The following is a 7,652-nucleotide window of genomic DNA, read 5'->3' as shown; positions in this document are numbered from 1 at the left end:
ACTATGTGAGATATATTCAGTACACTACAGTATCTATCGCATAACTACACATTTCTGCTATATTAATTAGTACTGTGTGTCTTATTGCATATAAACCACAAAATCACACTTATTATGCAAGATACAAATATTTCAAAGGTTCTAAATCTATATTATACACAATCACAAATACATAATGACAATGATACACTCAGCTGTATAATACTCAGCTGTACTAGTGTTTGCTACGTGTCACCTATGTAAGAACAAAAAAAAACTGTAGTATAATAAACATCATTGCATGGTATACACACAAGTATACAGTGTAACCATCACTACCTCATAGTTAGCATTTGTTTGTGTACTAGTCACCATTACACTATAAGCCTATGCAGTGGCTCGAGGGGTCAAAAATTCCAAAACCATCTATGAGAGTCAATATTTAATTCTTTAATTAGGATTTCACTAAATGTTTGCAAATACATGCCATTATTTTTTAGCAAGTTATTTTCACTTCTACTAGCACAAGAAATGGGTACAGTATATAACAAGGCACTTTGCAAAGAAACATCCGGCAGTCAATTAGTCACGGTCATTGTCAAAAGTCCCCTTCGTTATACAGTGAAACCTGTCTATTCTGGTCATCATAGAAACAAAATCTCTCACCTCATTAAGGAGATGGCTACATTAAGCAGGTTACTCTGTACACAGTTAGCAATGTGAGGATTTTTATAATGGCCAGTTTAGACAGGTGACCTCTTTATGTAGTGACCTGATTAGATAGGTTTCACTGTAATTTTATTCGTTGTGATAACTACTTCTGTAACTAATAGCTATATCCACTTGTACCCGTTGTGAAAAGACAGAAACAAAACTAATTTTGCAAACAATTCCAGATTTCTGGATTTCAAATTGGATTTCTCAGATAGTGTTAGAGAGTCCCACATTGTTGCTGACCCCTCACAGTGTTTGAAGAGGTTTCTGATTTGTGCTAAAGATGTGGCCATTATAGAGTATTTAGTGGCAGCTTTACAAACATAAAAGGTACCACTCTGAGGGTATGGTAACTGTTACTAGTCTAACTACCCATGTGATAGCAACACTATTACTCTTCAGTTTTAATTCACAGTAAATCTTACCATTAAGAAAGAAAATTTGGAAAAGGGTTGTATGTAACTTAAGTACTACAAAGTTACAGCAGCTTAACAGCAACGAAATGATAATCAGCTATTTTAAACTTTTATGTACAGTAAAGCAGTTTTTGATGATTTCGTGAATAGGAAAAGTAATTTGATAGCTTTTGCAACTGAATGTTGTGCGCTAAGTAATCCAATAAGTAATTAACTGAGCATATGGCTATGCTTTTGAAGTTCAAGGAAATTTTTAAAAAATTATTAAAGCTTTAAAGCACAAGTGCTGAAGGTCTGTAGGACACTTGGTCCTACAGGCTGCTTAAAGTTGTTATATAAAGTATGCTTGAAAAGGTGGAGAAAGGAGAAAAAATCCATGACTGGATCTGGGCAGCTTCGAACCTGCAGCCATCCGATTAATACTAGAAGACTTACAAGCAGTCAGGATGTTTTCTCCTTGTTATATTTCATGTATTGCACATGCATATGTGTTTATATAAAATTAATATATGTTTAGCCAGACACTGTACAGCATTGTGAACATACCTCAGTTAATTAGACGGTTTCACCTGCCCATACGTGGGCTTCTCCTGAGGGAAAATGCTGCCTGGTGCAGCAGGTCCTTTCCCAATGTCTAAGTCAGCATACATAAGTCCGCCCTTTTAATGTAATACAATACACATAGTAATTTACACAGAAGCATAATCAAACATGAAAGTATTTAAAACTAGTGTGAGTATGCACATATGCCTGTACTGTGGTGTGAAAAAATGACACTACAACAACCGCTCTAATATAAGACAGAGTATTAATCAAGACACAGGATAGTGTGTCGTGCGGCCCAAGAAGCCGGCGCGCCACACCATGAGTATAGTAACAGGAAGAAAGAAAACGCAATTTTCACACCTATGTAGCTCTGTGATCCCTTATCTGATTGGGACCAAATTTGCTACAGACGTGCCGGCCAGTTATGGGAGTCTACATACCAAATTTGAAGAAACTCGGTCCAGCCATTTCCGAGATACGAGCGAACAAAATTTCGTTTTAATTTCTTCGTTTTTTTTCTGCTTCTTCATCATCTTCATTTCGCACACTTCGCAAAATCTGCCATAAAACACGAATGCGTACTCGGATAGGGTTGAAATGTGGCACACTTGAATGGCTCATTACGGTGGATCTCAGTACCAACTTTGGTAGGAATGCGATGAACATTCACGGAGTTATGACCGATTATGTGCGTAAAATAAGGTCGAAGGTCTGTCACGCCTACAGGGTAAACCCTTGGAGGAATGATTTGAAAATTGATATGTAGATGGAGTAACCATTGTAGGAGTGCCTTTTTGTGGTTTGAAAGGAACTGAGATTAAAGACCATGGAGATATGACACAAAACCCAACCTGTGTCAAATTACGTGATCGATTTTTATGAATAAAAACTATTAGTTTTCACATCTACCAGGCAAACCGCTTAGAGCAATGAGCTGAAAATCAGTATGTAGCTGGAATAATCATCATAGAAAGTCCTTGCAGTAGTACAGAAGAATCGGATTACAAACCACTGAGTTATGATTCGAAAGGCAACTACGTGTAGCAAATGCAAGATCGAGATACTCTAATAGAACAGTCACCCTAATAGAGCATTCAGCTACGTTTATTATAACTTACTCCATTATTACATTACAAGATATTCTGTACGGAATTCAGCTACAAACAGTTAATCTGATAAACAATTCAGCTACATGCAAGTCACCCTGTAGAGAGTTCATCTAGAAACAAGTCACCCTGTAGAGAGATCAGCTAGAAGAAGTTACCTTGTAGATAGTTCAGCTACAAAAAAAATCACTCTGTAGAGAGATCAGCTAGAAGAAGTTACCTTGTAGAGAGTTCAGCTACAAAGAAACCATCATGTAGAGAGTTCAGCTGCAAACAAATCACCCTGTAGAGAGTTCAGCTACGAACAGATCACCCTGTAGAGAGATCAGCTACAAACAAATCACCCTGTAGAGAGTTCAGTTACAAAGAAACCACCATGTAGAGAGTTCAGCTGCAAACAAATCACCCTGTAGAGAAGATCAGCTATAAGAAATCATCTTGTAGAGAGTTCAGCTACAAAGAAACCATCATGTAGACAGTTCAGCTGCAAAAAAATCAATCACTCTGTAGAGAGTTCAGCTAGAAGAAGTCACCTTGTAGATAGTTCAGCTGCAAATAAATCACCCTGTAGAGATTCAGCTACAAACAAATCACCCTGTAGAAAGATCAGCTAGAAGAAGTCACCTTGTAGAGAGTTCAGCTACAAAGAAACCACCATGTAGAGAGTTCAGCTGCAAACAAATCACCTGTAGAGAGTTCAGCTAGAAACAAGTCACCCTGTAGAGAGATCAGCTAGAAACAAGTCACCCTGTAGAGAGTTCAGCTAGAAGAAGTCACATTGTAAAGAGTTCAGCTACAAAGAAACTACCATGTAGAGAGTTCAGCTGCAAACAAATCACCGTGTAGAGAACTCAGCTACAAACAAATATGCCCTGTAAAAAGATCAGCTAGAAGAAGTTACCTTGTAGAGAGTTCAGCTACAAAGAAACCACCATGTAGAGAGTTCAGCTGCAAACAAATCACCCTGTAGAGAGTTTAGCTACGAATAGATCACCCTGTAGAGAGTTCAGCTAGAAGAAGTCACATTGTAGAGAGTTCAGCTAAAAAGAATTTACCATGTAGAGAGTTCAGCTGTAAACAAATCACCCTGTTGAGAACTCAGCTACAAACAAATATGCCCTGTAAAAAGATCAGCTAGAATAAGTTACCTTGTAGAGAGGTCAGTTACAAAGAAACCACCATGTAGAGAGTTCAGCTGCAAACAAATCACCCAGTAGAAAGTTCAGCTATGAACAGATCACCCTGTTGAGAGTTCAGTTAGAAACAAGTCATCCTGTAGAGAGATCAGCTAGAAGTATCACCTTGTAGAGAGTTCAGCTACAAACAAATCACCTGTAGAGAGTTCAGCTACAAACAAATCACCCTATAGAGAGATGTGCTAAAAGAAGTCACCTTGTAGAGAGTTCAGCTATAAAGAAACCACCATGTAGAGAGTTCAGCTGCAAACAAATCACTTGCAGAGAGTTCAGCTAGAAACAAGTCACCCTGTAGAGAGATCAGCTAGAAACAAGTCACCGTGTAGAGAGTTCAGCTAGAAGAAGTCACATTGTAGAGAGTTCAGCTACAAAGAAACTACCATGTAGAGAGTTCAGCTGTAAACAAATCACCCTGTTGAGAACTCAGCTACAAACAAATATGCCCTGTAAAAAGATCAGCTAGAATAAGTTACCTTGTAGAGAGTTCAGCTACAAAGAAACCACATGTAGAGAGTTCAGCTGCAAACAAATCACCCAGTAGAAAGTTCAGCTATGAACAGATCACCCTGTAGAGAGTTCAGTTAGAAACAAATCACCTGTAGAGAGTTCAGCTAGAAACAAGTCACCCTGTAGAGAGATCAGCTAGAAACAAGCCACCCTGTAGAGAGTTCAGCTAGAAGAAGTTACATTGTAGAGAGTTCAGCTACAAAGAAACTACCATGTAGAGAGTTCAGCTGCAAACAAATCACCCTGTAGAGAACTCAGCTACAAACAAATCGCCCTGTAGAAAGATCAGCTAGAAGAAGTTACCTTGTAGGGAGTTCAGCTACGAACAGATCACCCTGTAGAGAGTTCAGCTACAAACAAATCACCCTGTAGAGAGTTCAGTTACAAAGAAACCACCATGTAGAGAGTTCAGCTGCAAAAAACATCAATCACTCTGTAGGGAGTTCAGCTAGAAGTAGCCACCTTGTAGAGAGTTCAGCTGCAAATAAATCACCCTGTAGAAAATTCAGCTACAAACAAATCACCCTGTAGAAAGATCAGCTAGAAGAAGTCACCTTGTAGAGAGTTCAGCTACAAAGAAACCACCATGTAGAGAGTTCAGCTGCAAACAAATCACCTGTAGAGAGTTCAGCTAGAAACAAGTCACCCTGTAGAGAGATCAGCTAGAAACAAGTCACCCTGTAGAGAGTTCAGCTAGAAGAAGTCACATTGTAGAGAGTTCAGCTACAAAGAAACTACCATGTAGAGAGTTCAGCTGCAAACAAACACCCTGTAGAGAACTCAGCTACAAACAAATCGCCCTGTAGAAAGATCAGCTAGAAGAAGTTACCTTGTAGGAAGTTCAGCTACAAACAAATCACCCTGTAGACAGTTCAGCTACAAAGAAATCATCATGTAGAGAGTTCTGCTATGAAAAGATCACCCTGTAGAGAGTTCAGCTAGAAGAAGTCACCTTTTAGAGAGTTCAGCTACAAAGCAACCACCATGTACAGAGTTCAGCTGCAGACAAATCACCCTGTAGAGAATTCAGCTACAAACAAATCACCCTGTAGAGAGACCAACTAGAAACAAGTCACCCTGTAGACAGATCAGCTAGAAGAAGTTACCTTGTAGAGAGTTCAGCTGCAAACAAATCACCCTGTAGAGAATTCAATTACAAACAGATAACCCTGCAGAGAGTTCAGCTAGAGTAAAGTCACCCTGTAGAGAGAATCCTGTAAAGAGTTCATCTACATACAAGCAAATCACCCTGTAGAGAGTTCAGCTACATTTCAAGTCACCCAGTAGAGAGATCAGCTGCAAATTATCCTGTGGGGATTAATTGACATGTAATAAATATATGCATTATTATATAATTTGTACATTTACTGATAAAATCAGAATGACTTAAAGTATTTATAAAATCTGCTTCATCTTTTTCTTTTTCCTGTGGTAAAGAAAAAAATATAGGTTAAAAAGCCCCAAAACTGGCCATAGGCCGGCTTTGGGATATACAAAAAGAAGTGAAATCTAATCAAAAACAGCCAGGCTGTAAAAAAAGGAGTGCGGCCCTTGAAAAGGCTATGATGAAAAAAGATGTGAAATCCAAGGTGGCGGCCAAGAAATGGCTGTGATGGTAGGTTAATGGTAAAAATTTTAATAACGACAATTCAGGTGAATTTTGTGCCAATTGACCAAGCGGCACCAAATTCACCTGAATTGTCGTTATTAAAATTTTTACCATTAACCTACCATCACAGCCATTTCTTGGCCGCCACCTTGGATTTCACATCTTTTTTCACCATAGCCTTTTCAAGGGCTGCACTCCTTTTTTTACAGCCTGGCTGTTTTTTTATTAGATAGTATTAGTTAGAACATACTGCTTGACAGATTTATAACAAGTACACAGAACATTTGGAATTTTCAACTAGAGTAGGGACCATAGCACATTGATAAAAGGTACTGAAACAAGCTGGAGTAGTGCATGATATTAAATCACAGCAAAACAATAAGTATTATATCCCTACTGTGCATTTCCATTATGGTATCTTGAGCACTGTAGGGATATAACACTTCTTATTGTTTTACTGTGATTTAATATTGTGCACTATTCCAGCTTGTTTCAGTACTTTTTATCAATGTTCTATGGTCCCTACTCTAGTTGAAAATTCCAAATTTTTCTGTGTACTTGTTTGTTAACTTTTTTTGTAAATAATTATTATGACTGGTGAACCCACGAATACTGCATCTGAAATGGTGCTGCGCACCCCAGCTATATCAATTATCGCCTTAAAAGTGAAGTATCCATTACGCTTCGTTGTCAGCTATGTTCAACCTGTTACACAGCATTACAAATCAAGAACTGTTCGAAAAGCACCTCTGCAATCCATGCATATACCAAAAGAAAGAAATGGTGCTACGTGCTCCAGATACATTAATTATCATCTGAAAGTGAAGTATCCATTACGATTCGTTATCGGCTATGTTCAACCTGTTACACAGCAGTACGAATCACAAACTGTTCGAAAAGCACCTCTGCAATCAGAATAGCCACTATGAAAAATATGGACAATTTCCATTACGAAGGGAAGCCATCACATGTTACTGCCAAATTGACACTTTTTGCTGTCAGCAAAGAAGAATGGGACACAAATGAGGCGCCGGTAAGTCCATGAAGAATGCATTGTACGCACTGTGGTATGCCAAAAGGCACCTCTCAGGCTGAAGCGATGTTGAACAGTAAAAAAATCAAGCCAGTAGCTTTAGCTGTTATCGAGTTACTCTTGTTTGAAGGCATCAGTCAGTTACTCAATCAGTAGAAAATTCCATTAAATAATTAAAAAAAAAAAATTCATAGTAACTTGCTGAAAGTGTTTTGGCTTGATCTGAAGGCTTGTTTGGACTTAGTTTTACCTAACCAATACTGCCTCACCATCGTTTGGGAAAATTGAGGCTGGGTTTTGGTTATTTTGTGGACCACCTTTGTGGTCCCTACTATACAGTACTATCGTACTATATGATTTACTGGAGATTACTTGAAATGTACATGTATTCATTTTGCTAGCAGGTCGCTGTAGCTATTCAAGGGTAAACCCGCTTAACCACACATGACTATTGCATCATAATTATCAATGTATCAATGTTACACATACTCGAAGAATAGGAAGTTTCCATGTTAGGCAGCTGTGTTTGTGCCAAAGATAATAATG

General features: G+C 38.4%; 1 long non-coding RNA gene across 1 annotated transcript in view; it reads right to left on the bottom strand.

Annotated features, from left to right (window-relative positions):
• Nucleotides 1–1,653: 1,653 nt before the first annotated feature.
• Nucleotides 1,654–7,652, bottom strand: part of LOC136263735 (uncharacterized) — a 46,669-nt gene continuing 40,670 nt past the window's right edge. Inside the window, exon 4 of the long non-coding RNA XR_010704768.1 lies at nt 1,654–1,768. This is a non-coding gene — a long non-coding RNA (uncharacterized lncRNA). The remainder of the gene's footprint in view (nt 1,769–7,652) is intronic.

Source organism: Dysidea avara, chromosome 1, assembly GCF_963678975.1.
Source record: "Dysidea avara chromosome 1, odDysAvar1.4, whole genome shotgun sequence".
In the NCBI taxonomy this organism is placed as follows: Eukaryota; Metazoa; Porifera; class Demospongiae; order Dictyoceratida; family Dysideidae; genus Dysidea; species Dysidea avara.
Note: the sequence above shows the minus strand (reverse complement) of the source record. Positions and strands in the feature narration are given on the sequence as shown.